This window comes from Bos indicus x Bos taurus, chromosome 21, assembly GCF_003369695.1.
Source record: "Bos indicus x Bos taurus breed Angus x Brahman F1 hybrid chromosome 21, Bos_hybrid_MaternalHap_v2.0, whole genome shotgun sequence".
NCBI classification, from domain to species: domain Eukaryota; kingdom Metazoa; phylum Chordata; class Mammalia; order Artiodactyla; family Bovidae; genus Bos; species Bos indicus x Bos taurus.
In genome coordinates this window covers 26,240,839-26,265,766 of record NC_040096.1, presented here as the reverse complement: position 1 = coordinate 26,265,766, position 24,928 = coordinate 26,240,839, and the positions used below count along the sequence as shown (strand labels likewise).

The following is a 24,928-nucleotide window of genomic DNA, read 5'->3' as shown; positions in this document are numbered from 1 at the left end:
AAGAAGAGCTGTGACCCAGGCCACCACCCAGATGGTGTTGACAGTACAAGCAGCTGGGGAATAATCCATCTTCACGAGGACCATGAGCATGGAGAGGAGTGAGTCATTTCTCAGTGCCTGGGACGCCTCTTCAGCTGGGCACATGGCAGAGGGTGCTAAGGTCAGGACCAGGAAGTTCTCCAGTTCACTAAGCATAGAGGTCATATCTTTCATCCTGATAAATATGGTCCCCACCTCCTCCCAGTCCAAACCCAATCCACACATCCTGGCCAAGAACATCCTGCCAGGACACAATCCTACCCCAGCCACCCACATAGTCAGAATGTTCCAGGTCTCCCCACAGACTCCCCCCACATCCTACTCACTCTTCTATGACTTGGTTCAACACTGTCCCAGTCACTCTTTTTATATATATAACTTTGTGTGCATGTGTGTGTGTGTGTGTGTGTTGGTCGTTTAGTCTTGTCTGACTCTGTGATCCCATGGACTATAGCCCACTGGGCTCCTCTGTTCATGGGATTCTCCAGGCAAGAATACTGGGGTGGGTTGCCATTCCCTTTTCCAGGGGATCTTCCAAACCCAGGGATGGAACCCAGGTCTCCTTCGTTGCAGGCAGATTTTTTAACACTGCCCCTAGGAGATGTAATTTACATACCACAAAATTCCTCCTTTTTTAAAATTTATAAAATATTCCTTTATTTGGCTGTACCAGGTCTTAATTGCAGCATGTGATCTCTCAGTTGTGGTATGTGGATCTAATTCCCTGATCAGGGATGGAACCTTGGCCCCCTACATTGAGACTATGGGGTCTTAGCCACTGGACCACTAGGGAAGTCCCTCATCCTTTTAAAAGTATACAATTCAGGGGATTTCAGTATGTTCAAAGTTGCGCCACCATCGCTAACTGTTTACTTTCAGTATATTTTCGTTATCCCCCCAAGAAACACCATACCCACTAGCGGTCACTCCTGATTTTCTTCTAAGCCATCCCCCAGCTCCTAGAAAGTACAGATTTGCCTGTTCTGGACATTTCAGATAAATGGAATCATACAACACGAGGCCATCTGCCACTGGCTTCTAAAACACAGCATAATGTTTTCAAAGTTCTCCCATGTGCTTCTTGACCATCTTGAACAGAGAAATGGTGATGAAGACTGACAGATAGATAGACAAATAAATATTCTATCTTGCACATATCTTTGCTGAAAAGTCTATTCAGATTCTTTGCCCATTTTTAATTGACTTGATTGTCCTTTTATCGTTGAGTTGCAGGAGTTTTTTAATATGTTCTGGATACAAGTTCCACACTGGCCATAGGATTTGCATCGCATTGTGTTATTGAACTTGAACAAGCAATGGCAAGATAAGTGTAAACCTCCTCAGAAAAGGTGTATTTCACATACTACAGCAAACAGAACATGAAATGTTTAAAATTTTCTTTGTGTAGAAATCATGCTTCTGTTCACTGTCAATCCTAGGACAAAACCCTTCCCACCGAACCCCCTGGTATGAAGTCAGGGAGGCTGACCTCCGATTATCTCATCTTAGATAATCAACGATTTCAGCCTCAGGGGAAGTGATGAAGGAGCTAAAATATCCCCTAGCTTGGGGGCAGTTTTCCAGCTGTAGGCAAGGCCTTCCAGGAGGGACCATCCTCCTTCAAAAAATATATGTGTCCAAAATTCCCAGATTATAAACAAAAATCCCTTCACCATCAGACTGAAATCAGGGTGAATAACATCTGAATGGTGTTTGATCTTGCTTCTAGTGGAGGGTGAAGAGGTGGCAGGGAAAAAAAAGAAGCTCTTCTCTAGTCTCAAGTCTTCCAGTCTTGAAATCCTCTCCTTACTTCTATGCTGTAAATAAATTGAAATTTCCTCTGGGACCAAGACAGAACTCAATGTGGATTTCAGTAAGGTCCTAAAATACCTCTATAATAATAGATTTTGCTTTACTCCAATGGCAATTGGAGCCATTTAAAGGACTTAAGCAAGAGAGTGAAATGATTTGATTTATGAAAGATTATTTCAACCACATGATGAAGAATGGGAAGGGCCAACCTGAAAATAAAAGTTAGGAGGTTGCTGCAATTATCTGGGAGAGAGAGGATGATGGGCGGACAACAGGGATGGAGGGAAATGAGCAAATACCCAGGCTTGATTGTTGAGAGTGAGGAGTAGAGTTGAGCTCACGAATGACTTCCACATCTTGGATTTGAGAAGTTGGGTGGGTGTGGTGCCACCAACAAAGACAAAACACTTGGGAAGAAGAGAGGAGCTGGGGTAGGGAGGGAAAGTATCAGTTGAGTCTTAGACACGAGGCGATAGAGTGGGCTTATGTGCAGCCAGTGGTGTTTGGAGGAGTGGGTCTGAAGGTCGGGAGAGAGGGTAGCTTGGTTGTTGGGAGCTGTCAGCACGGAGATGGTCATTGGAGCCTTGAGAGTGAGCAGGATGTCTAAGGGATGGTGCATGGATGAGGCAAGGACAGGGCCCAGGACTGAGCCCCTGCCCAGGGAGCTTCCGTCCCTAAGAAGGACACGCCAACTGGGCAGCCTAAGACAGTTACCGAAGAGGAGGAAAGCCACAGGAGATGGACAACGTGGAGTCAATGGAATAAGGAAGGTGCCATGAACTGAACATTTGTGTCCCCTCAAATTCACATGCTGAAGCCCTAACCTTCAGTTTGACTAAGGGCTGGCAGACACCACCTTCTTCCTGTGTCTTTTCTTGGGAGAGGAAAGTGAGCTCTGAGGTCTCTTCCTCTAGGTATAAGCGTGCTAATCCCATCCTGGGGACTCTACTTTCATGGCCTCATAAACCTAAATCTCAGACTTCCGTGTAGAATATCAACTTGATAATAGTTTGAGGTGAGGCCTTTGGGAGGTGATTAGGTTTGTTTTTTATTCTTAAGTGCTTTATTCATTAATTTTTATTTTTGGCTGTGCTGGGCCTTCACTGCTGCGCTCCGGCCGTCTCTAGTTGCGGTGATGGGGAGCTACTGTCTAGTTGCAGAGCAAGGGCTTCCTATCGTGCTGGTTTCCCGTGTGGAGCATGGGCTGTAGAGCACAGGCTCTGTAGTTGTCATACACAGGCTTGGTTGCCCCAAGGCATGTGGGATCTTCCAGGACCAGGGATCGAAACTGTGACCCCTGTATTCGGCAGGCAGATACTTAACCTCTGGACCACCTGAGGAGTCCAGGAATTAGGTTTAGATGAGGCCATGAGAGTAGAACTCCCAGGATGGGATTAGCAGCCTTATAAGAAGAGGAAGAGACCCCAGAGCTCACTCTCCACCAAGGAAGGACACAGGAAGAAGGTGGCGTCTGCCTGCCCAGGAAGAAGACCCTCGCCAGAAAGAGAACCTGCCAGCACCTTCATCTTGGAGTTTCCAGTCCCCAGAACCACGAGAAAGAAACGCATGTTGTTCAAGTGCCCCAATCTACAGCATTTTTTTATAGCAGTCCAAGCTGGGTGAAACAGAGAACATGGAAACTGAGCTAAATGTTGACAGAAGAAAAGAAAGGAAGAAGGGAAGGAAAAAAAAACATTAGGACTGTTGGATTTAGTTATTTAAGGTCATGGACACCATAGGTGAGATAAGCCTTTTGGAGAGTTACGGGTGGGAAGTCAGATTGCAATAAATAGAGGGAAAGGTATAGAGAGAAAGCACAGAGAACACACGAGAATGGAAGCGAGTGATGGAGAGGTGCCTGGAAGACCCAGTAGAGGGTTGGTGATGTAATCTTATGCTCCGTCTTCTCGGTCATCCAGAACTTAACGCCCTGTTGTTGAACATCACTTGATGATGTGTCTGCCTCCCCAATTGGTTCCTTAATTCCAGGGACAGTCTTACTTCTGTCTATTGCCCCAGTGGTGTCTAATACAGAAGAGCTGATCAATAAAACAGGGAGGATTTTAGTTTCTATTTGTCTGTATGACAGGTAGTGTCTTTGTGAGAGGACCCCTGCCCACTCTCCAGGGCAGAGTACACGCTATGTGGCCTGTTTCCATGGCATTTGGAAGGAGGTGGCTATGTTCCTCCACTTAACAGAAAAGCACACTGAACTAGCTCAGCCACACGGGGAATTCACTGTTCTTCCCACCATATGGCCTGGTGCTGACAACAACCGGGGGAGACTCTGCTGGCTCCCACGAGCCCCAGGATGTGTGAGAAGTGATGTAGAGCAAGGGTAATAACACAGCAAGATCGAGAAGGAGCCTAACATTCTTGCTAAGTCCAGACCCCAAAGATCCAATCTCTGCTGCCATGGCAACAACTGTCACAGACCCTGGGGCTGTCTGTACAACATTCTCTCAAGGATGCAGTTGCCGGAACTTCCCTGGCGGTCCAGCAGTTAAGACTCTGCCTACTTTACTTGTTTATTTTTATAAAGAGTCAGACAGGACTGAGCGACTGACAAACAACAGTTAACTGTATTCCGCATGCTATACATCACATCGCGTGACTTCTTTCTTTATTTTACAGCTGGAAATTTGAACCTCTCCGTCCCCTTCACCTATTTTGCCCACCCTCACTGTCCTCCCCTCTGGTAATCATCAGTTTGTATCTCCGAGTCTCAGTCTGTTTTGTTCATTCGTTTTGTTTCTTAAACTCCACCTATATGTGAAATCATACAGCGTTTGTCTTTGTCTAACTTATTTCACGGAGCATAATACCTTCAAGGTTCATAAAACTCTTAGAAGAAAACACAGGCAGTTAGTTCTTTGACATCAGTCTTAGCAATATATATATATTTTTTTGATTATGTCTCCTTGGCAAGGGTGACAAAAGCAAAAATAAACAAATGGAACAGCATCCAACTGAAAAGCTTTTGCACAGTGATGAAATCAAATTTATACTTTAAGGCAGGACAAAGAAAAATTAAGCATAAAATTCTCTGTGTGTGCCTGTGGGCCTCTGCCCTCCCTCCCTAATATGCAGTGTGCATCTATGTTACACATTAACCAGACCTCCTCAGAGATGGGAGTGCCTGCTCAAGCTTGAAGATCAATTTTCTTCCTTCCTTCTGATGCCAGCAATGAACTTCTGAAAAGAAAGACATTCTTTCCCAGCTCTGTAGGGGGTCATGGTGACTTGCTGCTCGCTTGAAATACCCATGCTTCCCTGGACTATGAGTCTTTGGTGAACTTTATGTAAATATCAGTATGTCATCTTGATGAATGATCCTTTATCTAGAAAATGAACATTTTGTGCTTTTGACTTTTAACAGGCACAATAGTTCTAAGAGCCTCTTGAGAGTCTGTCTCTGGCTTATCAACCTCAGGCAGGCCTGAACAAATTTCCCTGTTTTTATTCTAAACTTGATTGCTAATTGAGTTTTTGAGAACAGCAAAGGAAACCGTCAACAAAATGAAAAGGTAACCTGCTGAACGGGAGCAGATACTTGCAACCAAAATCTGATGAACTGATACCCCAAATAGACAGGGACTTCCCTGGGGGTCCACTGGTTAAGACTGGAAGACTTTGGACATTAGAAGACTTCCCCTGCCAATGCAGGGGTGTGGGTTCAATCCCTGGTTGGGGAGCTAAGATCCCACATGCCTCATGGCCAAAATATAAAATAGAAGCAATATGGTAACAAATTCAATATAGACTTTAAAAATGGTCCACGTCAAAAAAAACTTTAAAAAATTAAAACAAAACAATAATAAAAATATATAAAGAACTCATACAACTCAATATAAAAAAAAAACAAAAACTATTTTTAAAATGGGCAGAGGATCTGAAGGGACATTTTTCCAAAGAAGACATACAGGTGGCCAGCAGGCACATGAAAAGATGCTCAACATCACTCATTATCAGGGAAATGCAAATCGAAACCACAGTGAGGTACCACGTCACCTCTGCCAGCCTGGCTATCATACAAAAGACAAAAAATAACAAGTGCTGGGGAGGATGTGGAGAAAAGGGAACACTGATGCACTGTGCCTAGGAATGTAAACTGTGCAGCCACTATGGAAAACAGTATAGTTTTCAATAAACTAAAAACAGTACTATATGATCCAGCAATTTTACTTCTGGGCATTTATCTAGAGAAAATGAAAACAATGATTGAAAAAGATATACGCACCTCAACATTGATTGCAGCACTATTTACAAAAGCCAAAATATGGAAGCCACTTAAGTACCCATTGATAAATGAATGGATAAAGAAGATGTGGTATATATACACAATGGAATATTGTTGTTTAGTTGCTAAGGCATGTCTGAATCCTTTGCAACTGCATAGACTGTAGCCCGCCAGGTTCCTCTGACCATGGGATTCTCCAGGCAAGAATACTGGAGTGGGTTTTCATTTCCTCCTCCAAGAGATCTTCCTGACTCAGGGATTGAACTCTCATCTCCTGCACTGGCAGGCAAATTTTTTACTGCTGAGCGACCTGGGAAGCCTGGATGGAATATTACCCAGTCATAAAAAATGAAATTTTGCCATTTGTGATAACAGGAGTCCTTTCGTTATCCCTAAACCTTGCTTATGAAAAAGCTGAAACTCACCAGTTTCATACTTTCTTTATTCTTTAAAACCTCTGCCCCCTCCTCTGTCTCCCCCACTCTTTGAGTATCAGCTGGCCTCAGTTTTCACAGAGAAGACAGAAGCCACCAGACAGGAACCTCCTTGGCATCCACAGACTTGCCTTCATCTGCTCTCGGGCTTTTTCCTCCCACCCTGATCCCATAGGGGAGCCCCCTCAACCCCCACCTCCCAGTAGCAATCAGCCCCTCCCCCTGCACCCCACTCCCAGCCTTCTCAGGGTTCTAGAATCCCCCATTATCCTCACCAGCCTCTCCCTCTTTGTTGGATCCAGCCTCCTAACTGCTCAGATGAAAAAAACACACACACACACAAAACAAAAATCCAGCAAGTGAAATAAACAAGAAGCCCTTTTCCTGAAGTCCTTGTGCTCCCCCACCTTCATCACTTCTGGAGAGCTGTCAAGACCTTAGTTCCTCTATCCACACCCTCCTGCTCACTCCTCTGCCAGCTCCAGCCTTTGTTCCCTCCATTACCCCCACCACACTTGTTCTAGCGGAAATTCAAGACTGTTCACAACTCTGACATGCTGAGCCCCAGGCTTGCTTATCCATCTACACTGACTTGCTTTTCCAGGCTCTCGATGGCGTCCAACACATCCTCCTTCTTGAAAGAACTTCCCTTGGTGTGGTTGGCACCTTCCCCAAGATTGCCCTCTGCCACTCTATGCCCCTCTTCTTAGCCAGTTCATCCTCCTCCCTCAGGAAGTAAACCCTGGAGCCCTCTTCTTGAAGTCTCTGCTGTCCCCCAGGCAGTCAGTCTGCTGCAGGACTTCAGTTACCCACATATCCCCACAATTTTGCCTGTCTTCTGAGCGCCTGTTCCGTGGACCTCACAGAAATCCCCACTTGAGTACCTCACAGGCACCCTAACATGTCAAGTCTGAACAATGATCAATTGTCCCCAGATCCACTCGTGACCTCAGTGAAGGACTTCTCGGCCCGAACCTCACCTGATGGCTCAAGCTAAAACCCTGAGCACTGTCCCTGGCAGGCCCCTCTCTCGAAACACCCAAAACTAGTTCCCACCGAGTCCCATTAGCTCTACTCAAGCATGTCTGAATGTCCCTCTTCTCTTCTTCCATCCTCACTGCCACCTTGGTCCCTCTGAATGGACACCTGCGTCTACCTTGCTCTCCTGTAGTTCTCCCCAGGTGGCTTTAAGATGCAAATATGGAGACTTCGCTGGTGGTCCAATCAATGGTAAGGACTTCCTGCTTCCACTGCAGGGGTTCAGGCTCGATCCCTTCTCAGGGAACTAAGATCTCAAATTCAGTGTAGTATGGCCAAAATAATAAAATAATAAATAAATAAATAAATTTTCTTAAAAAGATGGAAATCTGACCAAGTGTCCCTCTTCCTAGAACCATGCTCAGGCCACCTACTGTTCTTAGAATGAGGGCGAAATCCTTGTGGGGCCTCCAAGGTCATTCGTGTCTGACCTCTGCTCCCCGCTCTGGCTTTATTTCCTGCCATGCCCACTTCTACCCTAGCCCTCCTTCAGCTGCTTCCCTGCCACGTGGAGCTCATTGATACCTCAGGACCTTCACATATGCTGCTACCTCCCTCTCCCTAATCCTTGTCTTCTATTAATAACTCCTTCTCATTGTAAGTGTCCACACAAATGTCACTGCCTCCAGGAAGCCTCCCCAAGTGCCCACATCCTGTTAAATTCTCTTAGACCTCCCTGTGATGCTCCATGATGACACAATACAATTGCAAACTCGTCAATGGCACCCCACTCTAGTACTCTTGCCTGGAAAATCCCATGGGCGGAGGAGCCTGGTGGGCTGCAGTCCATGGGGTCTTGAAGAGTCGGGCACTACTGAGCGGCTTCACTTTCACTTTTCACTTTCATGCATTGGAGAAGGAAATGGCAACCCACTCCAGTGTTCTTGCCTGGAGAATCCCAGGGACGGGGGAGCCTGGTGGGCTGCTGTCTATGGGGTTGCACAGAGTCGGACACGACTGCAGAGACTTAGCAGCAGCAGTAGCAGCTGCTTGCCGCACAACAGACCAATAATCAAGAGATGAGGTGCTGAGACAAGGAACAGTGACTTTATTTGAAAAGCCAGGCGTCTGAAAAGATGGTGGACTAGTGTCCTAGAGTACCATCTTACCAGGGTCTGGATTTTTTATAGAACAGAGAAGGGCAGGAGGTGAGGTGGTAAAGTAAAACGGTCGTTGAGTCTTACAAAACATGTCCTGGCTTGGCCAGCACTGGGGACAGGATGTGTTAAATGGGGACGTGTTAATTCCTTCTTTCCTGTAGCCACTCACAGATGGGCAGGGTCAGGGTGTCTCCCTGGGGGCTGAACAAAGGCACTTTAGTTTAACATCAGGCAGAGCAGCAGGGTTCCCTGAGGCAGGCCATTATATGTGCTTAGAGCTATAGACAGCATCCTTTCAGTGCTGAGAGGACCAATAGCAACAGGAAGCTAAGGTTAAAGTAGAAACAGACCCAACATGGGGTCAGGTTTTGTTCTTCTCTGTGGCATGTACACATTTCTTTAATGCAACTGTAACCACTGGATTATACATTTTGCGAGAACACAGACTCTGTCTTCTTCATTCACTGAATCTACGATGGCAACCTGGTAGATACTTGTTATATGAGTGTGTGTATGTATGTGTGTGTGAGAGAGAGAGAGACAGACAGAAGCAGAGTCAGAGACAAGAGGGAAGAGGCATATGTGTGTGTGGATAGGGAGGGAGAGACAATGAGAGAAATATTTGTCATTCTTTGGCAGGCTTGCGGGGAATATGAAATTACCAGGCACAGGATACAAGAATAGCAGACACAAACAACTGGGGTCCCCTCCTTCTTCTGTAGGTAGAGACGGCAGGTCATTGCCCTGCATTCTGAATGTTCAGGCTCTCCGGAGGCAGGTCATAGAAGGGACATCGGCAGTGACCATGGCAATAGAAATTACAGTAAAGGGTACCCAGAACTCTCGCTCCACTACTGTCTGGCTGACCCTTTTCAATGACAAATTCATCAGCCTTAGGGGAGAAGATAAGAATTGATGACAGACAGAGATTTGAGTGGCCTTAGATTTCATTTCAGCCTCTCTCCTTTCCTACCTCAAGCTCAAAGCTTTTAAAGTCTTATCTCTCAGTTCTTCCTGTCTTCCGCTGGCTCATACCTTCATGGGGGCACAGCTTACTTGAATTAGAACTGCGCCCCATCTGGCAGAAAATGCTGAGGTTTGGAACCTGGAGTCAGAGGATCTGGGGAGATGCCAGTGGTGCCTGGCACTGAGCCCTCATACCCAGCCCCGAGGGGACCAGGATGCCTGGGGATTATGAGGCAAGTGGTCCATTTGGGAGCGGGGATCCTTATGGCTCTGCAGGGGACTGTGGGCTTTTGAGGGCTTCCTGGGAAGCATCTGTCCAGACCCACTCGCAGGAGTCAGGAACCACAGACCTAGGATCCGGACTATAATGAGAACTCTGTGAGTCCCGGAAACTCTGCACTCCACCCACCCCTAGCCATTTGTCATTGCCTTCTGCTTGCCCAGAGCATCCGAGGAGCCCCTTAAAGCAACAGTGTGTGCCTGTCTCTGGGGGTAAAGCAGAAGGGAAGCTGGGGCTCAGTCCCACTTCAAGAGGACTTGAATGGGATGAGGAGGCCACGTTCTCAGAGGAGGAGTAGCACCAGGCTTCAGCAAGGATGGGAAAGAGGGTTCACAGTAGACGGGGCTTTGCAGCACCAACTTCGTCCTAATCTTCTTGGGGGCAGGAACACACCTCAGTACCAGCTCTCAACACACATACATACACACATATACACACACAGACACATACAGTTACATATACACATACACACACATATGCATACATGGGCTTTTCTGGTAGCTCAGCGGTAAACAGTCTGCCTGCCAATGCAGAAGACTCATATTTGGACATTGTATGGGCTGGGTTATGCTGTGCAAAATGTAACTAAGAAATGTCAGTTGTTGAATGCTACGAAATCTTTTTCTTGCTGAAGTTGTCCATGACCAGTAGGGGTCAGCAGGGAGCTCTGCTCCACATAGACCTTCAAGGAGCCTGACTGATAAAAGTTCTACCACATTGTGGCTGTAACCATTTGGAGTCCAGGCTTTTCTTTTTTTCTAATTCCCCTTTATCGGCGAATAGTTGCTTTACACTGTTGTCTTAGTTTCTGCTGTACAGCAAGGTGACTCAGCTATGAAAGAAAGTGAAAGTGAAGTAGCTCAGTCACTTCCAACTCTTTGCAACCCCATGGACTGTAGCCCACAAGGCTCCTCTGTCCATGGAATTTTCCAGGCAAAAGTACTGGAGTGGGTTGCCATTCCCTTCTCCAGGAGATCTTCCTGACCCAGGGATTGAACCCAGGTCTCCTGAATTGTAGGCAGATTTACCGTCTGAGCTACCAGAGAAGTCCAGCTATATGTATACATATATCTGCTCGTTTTTAGATTTCCTTCGCATTTAGGTCATCACAGAACACTGAGTAGAGTTCCCTGTGCTGTACAGTTCAGTTCAGTCGTGCAGTCGTGGCCAACTCTTTGCGACCTATGGACTGCAGCACACCGGCCCTCCTGTGCATCACCAACTCCCAAAGTTTACCCAAACTCATGTCCATTGAGTCGGTGATGTCATCCAACTATCTCATCCTCTGTCATCTCCTTCTCCTCCTGCCCTCAATCTTCCCCAGTACCAGGGTCTTCTCAAATGAGTCAGTTCTTCTCATCAGGTGGCCAAAGGATTGGAGTTTCAGCTTCAGCATCAGTCCTTCCAATGAACACTCAGGACTGACCTCCTTTAGGATGGACTGGTTGGATCTCCTTGCAGTCCAAGGGACTCTCAAGAGTCTTCTCCAACATCACAGTTCAAAAGCATCAATTCTTCAGCACTCAGCTTTCTTTATAGTCCAACTTTCACATCCATATATGACCACTGGAAAAACCATAGCCTTGACTAGACGGACCTTTGTTGGCACAGTAATGTCTCTGCTTTTTAATATACTGTCTAGGTTGGTCATAACTTTCCTTCCAAGGAGTCAGCATCTTCTAATTTCATGGCTGCAATCACCATCTGCAGTGATTTTGGACCCCCAAAAAATAAAGTTTGACACTGTTTCCCCATCTATTTCCCATGAAGTGACGGGACCAGATGCCATGATCTTCGTTTTCTGAATGTTGAGCTTTAAGCCAACTTTTTCACTCTCTTTTTCACTTTCATCAAGAGGCTCTTGAGTTCTTCATTTTCTGCCATAAGGGTGGTGTCATCTGCATATCTGAGGTTATTGATATTTCTCCCGGCAATCTTGATTCCAGCTTGTGCTTCACCCAGCCCAGCGTTTTTCACGATGTACTCTGCATAGAAGTTAAATGAGCAGAGTGACAATAACACTACTATACAGTGGTTATCTATTTTATACGTAGAAGTGTATATATGTCAATCCCAATCTCCCAATTCCTCCCAGCCCCCTTTCCCCTTTGGGTATCCATATGTTTGTTCTCTACTATGCACCTATTTCTTTTTTAAGATTTATTTTCTCTCTGCCTCACCAAGAAGATAACCACAGAGAAAAGTTGGGGCTCCCTAAAATTTCAAGTTGGCTACAAAGGTCTTCTTATCCTTTAGAGCCTCGCTCAGTTCCAGAGGAAGAGAAGCCTGCAGCATCTCCTTGGTTTCTCCCTGCCTTTCACAGGGAAAGCAGGCAGCAGTTGTTCATCCTTAACGGTCTCATTGGGGCTTCCCTGGTGGGTTGGACAGTAAAGAATCCGCCTAATGCAGGAGACCTGGGTTCAATCCCTGGGTCAGGAAGATCCCCTAGAGGAGGAAATAGAAACCCACTGCAGTATTCTTGCCTGGGAAATCCCATGGACAGAGGAGACTGGCGGACTACAGTCCATGGGGTCCCGAAGAGTTGGACACTACACAGCAACTAAATTGCTACTACTAGGGATCTCATTGCTCAGCCAAGACACACATCTATTGCAATGTCGGCGTCTTTCTGTGACTTTCCTCCAATCCAAAGCAAAGAAGAATGAAGAAGTCAGACTACAGAAGAGCAGCATGTCCCTCTTTGGGAGACTTTGGGAACAAGGAACAGTGCCATGGGCTGGCCTGATACCTCCCTCCTGCACTTCCTCCGAACTTTTCTCCCTTCTCTGCGTTTCAGGCCCTGAGTGATGCTGAGCATCAACACCCTTGAGTCTTCCCCTTCAAGCTAAACACCCTGAGTTCTTGACTTGGCAGAACCTAGGGAGGTGGTAGACCGGGAGGTCTGGTGCCACGTGACCACACATTTGCAATGTCGACTTCAAGAGGAGGAACGTGACACTGGCAGGCCAGGCGGTTGGATGTGGCAGAAAGTGCCTCAGATGAAGGCTCAAGAGAGATGCCCTAGTTCTGGGAGTTGAGACTGAAGTCTCAGTACTTTGGACCATGTACTTAACCTCCCTATACTCTCCATTTCATCATCTGCCAACCAGCTCTCATTTCCTGCCTCCTCCACCCTGCCTGCACAGATTTCGTAGGAAAAAGGGCCCTGCGTGCCTTGAGCTGGTCTGGCTGACAGGACCACCATCTCCTTCCCTGGAGCCTCTTTGTTAAAGATTGGGTCATCCATCAGACCTCCGCAAAATGCAAAGAGGAAGGACGGGCTGGCACCAGAACCTGCTGCCCACTGCCCTTCCAGCTCATTGAGGGCATGAATCAGCCTGAAGGTCCTGGCCCTGAAGCTCAGGGCTCAGAAAGAGGGCGGGGGAGCTGACCCCACAGGCAAGCCTCAGCAGCAGCGGCAGAGCCCAGAACACAGACGGAAAAACTACCGCGATTCAAACAACAGCCAGCAGCTGCAGATTTTCCAAATCTTTCCCTCAAAAGCCGCTTCCTCCGCCCATCCAGGAATGGAACGTAAGAGCTGAAGCTCAGGGTGTTCTAGTCCAGTGGAGAAAAGGCGACCAGAGAGAGCAAAAGGCTGGTTCCAGGTCATGTGCAGAATCCTGCCCGGGAGCCCTTTCCAAGCTCCTCCTGAAGTGACCCCTCTGGTCTTCCTGGGGGTCTTTAGGTCTCCTCTTCTCAGGTCTATGAGGCAAGCAGGCTTCCTTTGGGTGGCGACATGGCCAGACCCGGAGAAGCTCACAGCTGAGCTTTCACAGGCAGACCCTCCGCCAGTGCCTAACACCCAGCATGGGAGGCCGGGGCTCCCTCATCCTCACCAAGGCAACAGGCTCACCTCCACACCAGGCACCCCACCTGACCATACATGTCCTCAACTCAGGCCCATTGCTAAAGACACAGAACCTAAGAAAACAGTGTCCTGCCCATGTGAACATGCTCTCAAGTGAAGAGACAGACCACAAACAAATATACAAGTAAGGACAGCAGGGCTTCCCTGGTGGTGCTAGTGGTAAAGAATCTGCCTGCCAATGCAGGAAACCGGGGTTCAATCCCTGAGTAGGGAAGATCCCCTGGAACAGGCAATGGTAACCCACTCCAGTATTCTTACCTGGGGAATCTCACAGACAGAGGAGCCTGGGGGCTATAGTCCATGGGGTGGGAAAGAGTCAGATGTGGCTGAGCAAGCACATCAGGGATAAACGCTACAAATAAACAGAGCAAGGTAAGGGAGACAGTAGAAAGCTCCGAGTTCCTATTTTGCATACAATGGTCACAGGAGTTATCTTACCTTTGAGCAAAGGAAAGAGGGAAGGAGTTATTCTTGATGATCTCTGAAGAAAAAAATGTCCTAGTAGAGAAAGCAGGAAGTGCAGAGGCCCGTGGCGCAGGAAGGATCTGAGGATGCAGAAGAGCTTATTGACTCTCACGCTGAAGAAGCAGGAGCCAGGAAGGGGCTGGAGGTTAGGGTAGAGAAGGACCAGAAGGATCTCCTACATCAAAAGACTTTGACTGGTATGCTGAGTGAAATGGAAAATCCATGGAGATTTTTGCAAAGCAGTGGTAGGTTTTTCATCTGTTCGTTTTTTGTTTTGTTTTGGGGTTTTTTTGGCAGCACTGGGTCTTAGTTGCGGCCTGTGGGATCTAGTTCCCTGATCAGGGTTGAATCCAGGCCCCCTGCATTGGGAACACAGTCTTAACCACTGGACCACCAGCTAAGTCCCTGTTCCTTTGTTTTAAAGAGACCTTTTGTTTTATTTATCTTTAAAATATTTATTTACTTTTGGCTGCATTGAGTGTTAGTTGGGGCATGTGGGATCTTTCCTTGCGCTGCGGGCTTCTCTCTCTACTAAAGGTTCAGTAGTTGCCCCACAGAATGCAGGACCTTAGTTCCCCCACCGAGGATTGAACCCGTGTCCCCAGTATTGGAAGGTGGACTCTTAACCACAAGACCACCAGGGAAGTCCCAGCAGTGGTAGGTTTTTATGGAGGGTAGCTCAGACCGCTGCTTGGAGGGGTGGTCAAATTCTGAATGTATTCTGTAGATAGAACCAGAACTAGTAAGTGGAGAGTAAGAAAACATAATGGAAAATAACTTGAGGATTGAAGGCAGAGAGGAGTCTGTTTTCTGAACCTCCTCACCAACAGCAAAGCTGGTTTCTCTGGCTATACTCCCTCTGCGGGACTCAAGAGAAGACCACAATTCTACTGAAACCACCAAGCAGCCAGCCACAGATGGCAGGCTGCCTTGCCCTGGCCCGGGGCATTAAGGAACCTTGGGTAGAGAAGGAGCCTTGGAGACCAACCAGTACAACACTCCCCAGCCCCAAGCCTTTTTCTCCCCCAGGGGATCTTCCCAACCCAGGGATCAGATATGCATCTTCTGCATTGGCAGACAGATTCTTTACCACTGAGCCACCAGGGAAGACTGCTAACAATGTTACGGGTGATTTCAAGCCACCGATGACTTACACACTGCCTTGAAATTTTCCAAAAATTTAAAATTGGCTCTTGCAAGCTAGTGCAGGCTTGTACTAGCACCTAGGATACCACTTCCCTCCGCTGCCTTGCTGAGCATCTGCTCAGATGGAAAACCTACTGCGTTCAGCCATAATCCATCCCACGCTGGGTTAGAGCCAGAGACTTTGGAAATATTTTCCAACTGTCTGCTTGCGAATCCCACCACTGAAGTTAAAGGATCCCTGGGCCACTGGCAGGAACTGGGAGCCAGGATGCTACATGCCTGCTTCCTGACGAGGCCATAGTGCTTGTCACCTGCTGCAGACAATGCATTGATAGCTGTGAATTACTAGGCACCCAAGGAACAGACTCTGGGCTTTCAGTGGCATCACTGGGGGGACAAGCTGATGCCAATGATGACATCTCCAAGCAGGGAAGAGCAGAGTCTGCAGGAGATGGTTGGTGTCACCCTACTTGTCAAAGTTTTAGTTGATCAGTCATGTCTGACTCTTTGTGACCCCATGGACTATAGCCTGTCAGGTTCCTCTGTCCATGGGGATTCTCCAAGCAAGAATGCTGGAGTGGGTTGCCATTTTCTTCTCCAGGGGATCTTCTGCACCCAGGGATCAAACCTGGGTCTCCTGCATTGTAGGCAGATGCTTTCCCATCTGAGCCACTAGGAGGTAATCCTACTTGTAGTCTTTCCAAAGAAGGCAGGCTTCCGTGCAAGCCAACTCCAGCACTCAAAGAGCCACCAAGTGATGTCCCTGTTGTTATTCTCTTGATTACTAAAGATAATACAAAACTGGGGCTGTGGGGAAAACACAAACTGTTAGGACTTAGATCGACAATGGTCAGTCAGCCTGACAGCAGATCCATCCTCAGGCTTTTGGAAACTATGATTACACTACAGATTAGCAGTTCCTGTGTCAGAAAGTGAGAACCAGAGGCTACTAGAGGTCAGAATAACACTAGCACTGGAAGAGGTTGTCAGGAGGCACCACTTATCCATTCTAGAAAACATGGAACTTCAGGCAAAATTGTCAGAATAAAAATGACCTGTGAGAGATAAGTGCTTTGGTTTCTTCCAGTATTTTTTCTATGAATTATCTGCGTAAGCATATTCTGTATATTTTAATAAAACTAAAATTAAGATTGTACGATATATAGCTTATATGCTGCATTTTATCATTTAATATTAAACTAAAAGCATTTTCCATATTATTCAATATTGGCTTATAATGACTAGACTATCTAGCTTTCTCTATATTCTTTTGCTTAGTAATTTTTCAAGTTTAGAATGACATACAGCTTGGTGAACTTCTAATCAGGTGCAAGTGAGTGACACTTAACTAATTTTGTTGATGACGACCTCTGAATTAAAAACTCAGCAGAAACTTGACATCCTTTTACGAGGAATGCCACTGATTTGCTCCCAGTAGATGGTGAGTAGGGGCAGCTGGGCAAATACCATTTTTGAAAGGTTAATTAGAGGACTGAACCCACTCAGTGACACCCTGCTAAATGGTTTACATTTTTATTATTTATTATTTTTAATGATATTATTATTATTATTATTTTAATTTGGCCATACCATGTGGCGTGTGGGATCTTGTTCCCCAACCAGGAATCGAACCTGTGGCTCCTGAAGCATGGAGTCTTAATCACTGGATCACCAGGGAATTCTGTTATTTGCTTTTTAACTCATTTTATGGTGCATTTTTTAACAAAGACATTTGGATTTTTAAATCACACCTATCAGTCTTTTATGTTTTCATGATATATTTAGAAAGAACTTCACAATCCCAGGTTTACGACAAATATTCACCTATATAGTCATCTAATTATTTTTTGGCTTCATTTTTTCACACTTCGTATTTGATGGATTTGGAATTTATTTGGGGCTAGGGAACTAGGTAGAAAATCGGCTTCCACTAATCCGATATCATTTTTGGAAAAATGTCTCTATTCTAGCAACTTGAAGCGCCACCTTTTAACACCACAGTTTCCTGTGTACTAAATTTAGGCTCTTCAACCTGCTCTACTGAACAGTCATCTCTAGGGCAGTAACATGCTGTTTTAATTACCATTGCTTTGTGATAAAGGCAGTGTAGTGTGACAGAGGCTTAAACACAGATGCATAGGTTATGGAAGCAGGGTGTCTGCCTCACATCCATAATCCCGCACTTCTAGCTGTGTGATTCTGTTTATCCTACAAAGCCTGCATTTTCTTATCTTGAAGTGGCGGCAATATTAGTATCTGCATCACAGGTATGTTGTGAGCATCAAATTGCATTAATACATGTAAAGCACTTCCTTAAGTGGTAAGGCTTCAGTCAATGCAGCATTTTATTTATTTACTTATGCACATATTTATTTACTTATGCATTCTTTCATTTCAACATCCAACAGGCCTAGTTTCTCTTACTTTCTTTCTTATCAACATTTTGTTGACTGTTCTGTCTTTACACTTCCACAGGAGACCTAGAATCAGTGAAAAAGAAGATTCTACTTGACAAATAGAAGATTCTATTTGAAGACGACTGGATTGAATTTAAAGTAAAGAGAATTCGACAAGGTTACAATATTTGCTTCTTTTCATTCCAGAGTAAGCACTGCTCTTAACAAAGTAAAAGGTGTGTGGGGGGGTGTGTGTGGGGGGGGGTGGGGGGGTGTGTGTGGGGGGGTGGGGGGGTGTGTGTGGGGGGGTGGGGGGGTGTGTGTGGGGGGGTGGGGGGGTGGGTGCGTGCGCGTGCGCACGCACACGCACCCACGCGCTCAGTTGCTCAGTTGTGTCCAACTCTTTTCGACCCCATGCACTGTAGCCCGCCAGGCTCTCTGTCCATGGGATTTTTCAGGCAAGAATACTGGAGTGGGTTGCAATGTCCTCCTTCTCCCCTACCCAGGGATCGAACCCTGCATTAATATTTCCTGTATTAGCCGGCAGATTCTTTACCACTGCACCACCTGGAAAGCCCAAGCAAAAGATATTCTTGTGCATTTATCAATACTAACCAGTTAGAAATGTCAGTGGGGAAAAAATCCCATTCTTACTACTAGCAAAACCATAAAAAGTTAAGAATATAAATTGACCAAGTAGGAGATATTGCCTGGTAAATTTATACTCCTAGCTTTTTACGGTTTTGTTAGTAGTAAAAATGGGATTCACCCCCCCCCCCCACCCCGCGCCCCCAACCACCACTGGCATTTCTAACTGGTTAGTAAATACAGGAGAAGATTTAATTTGGTATCTTTACTTTGTAATCGGCCAGTTCCTTGGAAAAGGCGTCTATTTCATTCAATCTTCAGTTCAGATTTTTCAGTTAGACAATCACTTCTACTGCATATAGTCACTGTTTTTCCCTACCTCCCAGTATTTAAAAAGCTCCCCCTCCCATTTCTGGCTTGTTTACAAATGCACAACTTCAATGTTTTAACCCCCTTTTCCTTTTCTTGTCTAATTGCATTCACCAGACTTTCCAGCTGGCCTCCTGGTCTTGCTCCTAACTTTGATGCAAACGTTGGTCTCACTAAAAAGCATAATGCAGGAAGGAGGATGCCCTGAGAGAGGTGTTCGCTTTCCCATAAAGGAAAAATCTGAAGGGAGAGCTTGTGAAGAGCGTATCAGAAAAGCCTAGGCTGGTGTGTGCGCCGGCAAGGGGCTCCCGGGCCCCCTCCGCGCGGCCCACGCTCTGCTCTGCCCCAGGGGCTGAAGTTTCTCCCTGCGTTTCCGCTTGAACAGCATCCAGCTGCCTCGCCTTTAAAATGCCAGGACGGCCGCCGCTCCGCTCAGAGCCCCCTCTCGGCGGCTGGCCGGGTCTCGCCCGCGCCGCCGGGGCGCTGACTCAGCCGCAGCCCGCCCAGCCCGGCTTGGGCAGCGCCCCCCGCGCCACCGACCAGCACGCGCCGCAGCGAGCGCACCGGACTGCCTCGCCAGGTAAGCACTGCGGGCGCATCCCGGGTCCCTGCGGGGCCGGAGCGCAGCGCGGTCGCGGGACCGGGGCGTCGCGTGGGGCACGGTGGGGAAGAGGGGTGGTCCCCGGCCACGGAGCCAGCCGGCCGGCCGCGCGCAGAGGATCTGCTGGAGGGGATCCGCCGCCTCGAGGAGACCCGCAGGGCCACCCGGGGCCGGGACCCCTTCCGGTGGCACGGCGCCCTGAGTGCGCCTGGATGCACAGGGGAGGCCGGACGGCGCCGGCAGGTAGCAGCAGCTTGGGGCGGCCGGGGTGGGAGCCGCGCCGGCTCTGCGTTGCAGCAGTCCGTGTTCGGCTGCGGGGCTCGGGTCTGTAAAGCCTGGAAGAGCGCTGGGCTGTGTTCCAAGCACCGTCACTCCCTCGAGCTGTACCCTCTCCCTTCGGGGTCCTCGGCTCTTCTCCAAGGAGGGGTTTAGGGAGTCTGAGTTGAAACTGAATCAAAGTTGAAATTTTGTTCTCCTTAAGTTCATTGCTTAAAATTCAGTCCCTTCTTGTGGCTGACAGTAACCTGGAACAGATCCTTCTCAGTGTAGCTGATGAAGGTCATATTAGATGTAACTTTCTGGGGAAAGTTCTGTTGGCGGCAGCCTGTCTAAAATGTCAAGGCTCCCTCTGATTTTGTCCTCATCTGCAGCCTCATACAGAGTTTCAGATATTTTTTTTCCCACGTCACTGTAAAAGTGGAGAATGTGTCTGGGTGATTTGAGGGGGTGGGAGGCAGAACGCATTAGGGAACTGAATTTTATAATCGTCTCTTGGCCCATAAGGAACGTTCTGGAAAGGAAAACCTGTCAGGAAAGACCAAGGTGATCCACCTTCTCACTAGATGCTCAGTAAGGTCATCGTGTGGCTTTGGATCCAGAAATGAAGTCCCAGGCAGGGTCTCCAGTCTGTTTTCATGTTAGTCCACTTCTGCATTAACTTGCAGCGTCTTCTTCATCACCATGGGGGTTTAGCTGAGCCTCCCCAGAATCCAGTCAGAAAATCATTGTCTAGGATGCAATCTTACTGCTTTCCATGAAGTGTGGATCCAGTCAATTAGGGGTTCGATGCCTTGAGTCTCCTGTCCTTTCCCTCCTTCTCCTTAATCCACCACTTGAGATGAACTGTAATGACCTGATCTGTGGTCTCTGCAAAGCTGCACAGTGGATTTAGGACATCAGAAAGTCCAACATCCAAGGCCTTTGATGTGATTTACAAACTGAATTTGGATTACAGCTACATTTTCAGGGATGGCTCAACCTAAGACATGTAGTAGCTTTGAGGACACACGAGAAGAAGGAAAATTGTCAAGTGCAAACTTACCCTGGAAATCTATTCTAGAAGCTATGACTTCACATTTATCCGAAAGAGATATTGTGAGTAAGCTGTCAGTTGATGCTGTATAATCTTTAATATATTCTTATTCCAAGTGATTAATTTCCCACTTTTTTTTTCCAGTTGTGTTTAATATTTCTGAACGCCATTCAAGTAACGAATGCCTGAAGTATAATGTATCTCTGCACCCAAATATGTTTGGAAATTTACTGCAAATTTTCAGCCATTAGATCATTAAGATGTACATTTTAGATAGACAAGGTTACGGTAAAAGAAAGGGTTTTAAAAGCAGTACAAACCTGAATTAGCCCAAAAATAAATGTTCTATTAACTGCTTGAAAGTTGTGATTTAGAGGACTAGCTATCACTCCGGTGTATTTTCTTACAGAGTTAATGAAAAAGGCAGCCATTCCGAATATAATGCCCTGCTTGTTAATCTTTCTCCAACAAATATTTACACTACCAGGCCACACCATCACAGCACAGACTCAAAAGCTGCAGTCTAAGGTGGTTTGTGTAGTGTCATTTAGATTCGACAGTATTTCTACGATGTAAGTGGAAAATGAAATGGTATCAAGGAAAATGTCCCTAAATTATCCTGTCCAGCCACAATAGAGAGAACAGTGTTTATAAAATTGGCAAGGTTCCAAGACTCTGAGGCTAATGCTATAATAAGTCCTGATGTGGAGAAAGACCGGAAAGGTTCTGAATTTTGGCATCAGAGGCTCTGGAATTTGGTCCATGTCAGTGAATTTTTTAGATAACTGAAGTTCGCATTAAAACATCAAACATGGCAACATTTTCAACTATTTGACTTGTTTTGGAAGGAAATATTCCTCAAGTGTGTTCTGTGCTTCTTACGATCAAAAAGCTTGATGGTTCTTGATGACTGGGGAGCAGTCCTGTGAAAATCAATTATCCTGTGTCCACACGGGAGAAGGAGCCCCGAGGTCTGTGTCTGATAGATCAGCATTTAATTCCTGCTCTGCCTCTGGTCAGATGACCTTAATTTCATCCAGATGCCTTTTTGAGCTTCTGTTCTCACATTCATAAAATCCCAGGAGAAGCCATACTTGAAAGTCGTTCCATTTGTTGGGCACTTATTGTATGCTAAGCATTTTCTACATGCTGTCATTTAATTCCCAGAGTAAGGATTACCATCCCCATTTTCCTGATGAGGAAACTTACGATCAGAAAAGCAACTTGAATTACTCAAGGTTAATTCAGGGTAGGAGAGCTGGTCTTCCAAACAGAGATCATTTGATTTTTAAACCTATATTCTTCTCACCTATCCTATGAAGTTGCTAAAAGGAAATCACTCCTGATGTAGAGTCAGCACTCACACACACACACACACACACACACACACACTATATGTGTATATATATATATATATATCTTTATATATATATATAGTTGCACTTAACTCTGGTGACTGGTTCCACATTGTGACTATGTAGTTAAATGAGGTCATTCATGTTTCAGCCTGGGAAGTGGTCCCTCTGTAACCGGTTTCTACTACAGTCAATTATTACTCCAGGGAATCATCTAACTCGTTCTGAGACTCTTTCCCTGTTTCAAACTGAGGAAGCTATTGCCTTCTTTGCTGGGTTGTTGTGGAAATCATATTTGGTGATATATGTGAAAGAGCCTAATACATAGTGCGTGCTCAGTCACTCATTCATGTCCGACTCTTGGGTCTGGCGAGCCCATGGACTATAGCCCACCAGGCTCCTCTGTCCATGGAATGTTCCAGGCAAGAATACTGGAGTGCATTGCCATTTCCTCCTCCAGGGGATCTTCTTAACCCAGGGATCGAACCTGCGTCTCTTTCATCTCCTGCATTGGCAGGCAGATTCTTAACTACTGCACCAGCTGGGAAGCTATGCATCTGCTGCATTGCAGGGAGGTTCTTTTACCACTGAGCCATCAGGGAAGCTTCTCTAACACATAGTAGGTGTTTACAAAGGAAGTCCTTGTGGACCTCCCCTTCTAGAGTCTGCTTCTAGCCTCACCAAGGACTTCAGTGCTCCATGGATTTCCTCTGTGTGTTCTCTTTAAAAAAATTTTTTTTTTCTTTTTTTTTGGCCTCACTGTACAGCATGTGGGATCTAAGTTCCCCAACCAGGAATGGAACCCACACCCCCTGCAGTGGAAGCACAAAGTCCTAACCACTCGACCACCAGGGAAGTCTCTCCTCTGTGTGTTCTTGAACACATGCCCCATGCTGGCCATTCCTGAAGGTGGTCCCTCCAGGAATGATGATGCTTCAAGTCCTCCAGATGGAGCCCCCTCGGAAAACTTATTTCAACGGGAACATAGAGGGACAGCATTCTAGCTGGGAAGAGGTTAGGGTGGGATCCCTGATCCCAGCATCCCCACCCTGCCCCAGCCATCTAAGAGGCCCCTCCTGTAGCATAGCAGGGGCTCCCAGCCAAACAAGCATCCTTCGTGTGCCTGCAGCCTGCCCCCTCTAGTCATGTCCTGCCTGCCTGCTGGCCCAGGGACAGAAGAGGGAATGTGCCCCTATGTCTCAGTAAACAACTGGCCTCAAGGCACACATTTCATGTTCAGTATGTATTCTTGCCTGGGACATCCCCTGGACAGAGGAGCCTGGTGAGCTACTGTCCTGGGGTTGCAAAGAGTTGGACATGACTGAGCAACTAAACCACCGCCACCAAGTAATTTATACTCTGTTCTGGGAATTTTTAAATATTTTGAGATTCTTTTGGTATTTTTTATGGCTAAAGTATTTTTTATTAAAGCTTTCTTTAAAATATTTATTTTTGGGTGTGTCGGGTCTTAGTTGGCTCTGTAGTGTGGCTTGCAGGTGTCACTGGCACCCAGCATGTGAGATCCTAGTTCCCTGACCTGGGATTGAACCCATGTCCCCTACACTGAAAGGTGGAATCATAACCACTGGACCACCAGGGAAGTACCTAGTTTAAAGTACCTAGTTAAATACTTAAAGTTTTTAAGTATTTTATCCTACTACATAATGCAACTCTGTGTTACTATAAAGCAAGACAGCCCACCACCAACACCACGCTGGGAAGAGGTAACCTTCTGTTCTGGGCCACATTCTTGCATCCTCTGTGGTGTGCATGCCCCAGGGAGGGAAGCCAGGCTCCAGAAGGGTTTGGACCCTTCCTCTAAAAGATCTCACTCCTAATGCCTCGGCTCATAGAACCCCGCAGACTCCAGAACGGCATTTCGTCCTCAACCGTGGGACAGCGTGACACAAAGAAACCCTGAGGTTCCCCTTGCAGACTGAGCAAGATCCAAGAAGCAGTCACTCCTTCAGTCCACATCCGTGGCAGACACGGGGCTTGAAATATTATGCTCTTTCCACGAACATGAACGTGGACATGAATTTTCATGCTCAGGTGGCCATAACAGGTTGGCTAGAGGTGACATCTATTTGTCATCCAACAGTTGGCATTGACAGCCAACAGGTGTCCTGGAAGTGCATGATCTTCATCATCACAGCCAGCTCTCTTTGGCTACACTGACTTTTCCTTGGCTCAGGTTGAGATCCTTATGTTCTAGAAGCTGCAGATAGATTGGACACTCTGTCATGCCTCCTCTGCTTGCCCGGAGCAGACATTGCTGATCAATCATGACATCCTTTCCCACACAACCAGAATGAGGCCTCAGAATCCTCAACAACTGCCTGGAGTTGGCTCATAAAATGGTATTTCATTGGGCACTGTAGACAAGTAAAAGACCCTGAAGAGTTTTAAGACACAGCAGTAAGACGACGGGGCTTCCCAGGTGGCGCAGTGGTAAAGAATCTGCCTGCCAGTGCAGGAGATATAAGAGACACAGGGTTCGATCACTGGGTTGGGAAGACCCCTGGAGGAGGGATGGCTACCCAGTCCAGTATTCTTGCCTGGAGAATCCAGTGGACAGAGGAGCCAGTAGGCTATAGTCCATAGGGTCTTGTGATTTGGATGTGACTGAGCACACATACACAAAATAAGATGACAGTCCCCTCACTGTTCCTTAGGCTCCTCCTATACGCCCTGGGAACAGTGACAAAAATCTATCCCTTCGCAGCTCAACCTGTCCCCAGACTTGCTAAGACGGAAGTCCCAGCTCTAGGGGGCAGCCTATCAATCCTACCGATACAGTGTTGGCGGTGGGCCTTGGGGAGGTCACCTGTGCCCACCTAGGGCTGCCTGCATTGAATCAGTTGGTTCTTGTGCAACCAGGACACCTGTGTTAATTTCCTAGGGTGTCATGATAAA

At 46.7% G+C, this 24,928-nt stretch overlaps 1 protein-coding gene across 3 annotated transcripts in view; it reads left to right on the top strand.

Annotated features, from left to right (window-relative positions):
• Positions 1-24,928, top strand: part of CTXND1 (cortexin domain containing 1) — a 116,742-nt gene that overhangs the window by 48,374 nt on the left and 43,440 nt on the right. Inside the window, exons 1-3 of one of the 3 annotated variants that reach the window (XR_003507430.1) lie at positions 14,339-14,490; positions 17,867-17,995; positions 18,862-19,324. The gene's annotated coding sequence lies outside the window, so the exon portion shown is untranslated. Of the gene's footprint in view, positions 1-14,338; positions 14,491-17,515; positions 17,659-17,866; positions 17,996-18,861; positions 19,325-24,928 lie in introns of those variants that run through there. The other 2 variants (XR_003507429.1, XM_027521394.1) reach the window with 2 other exon arrangements.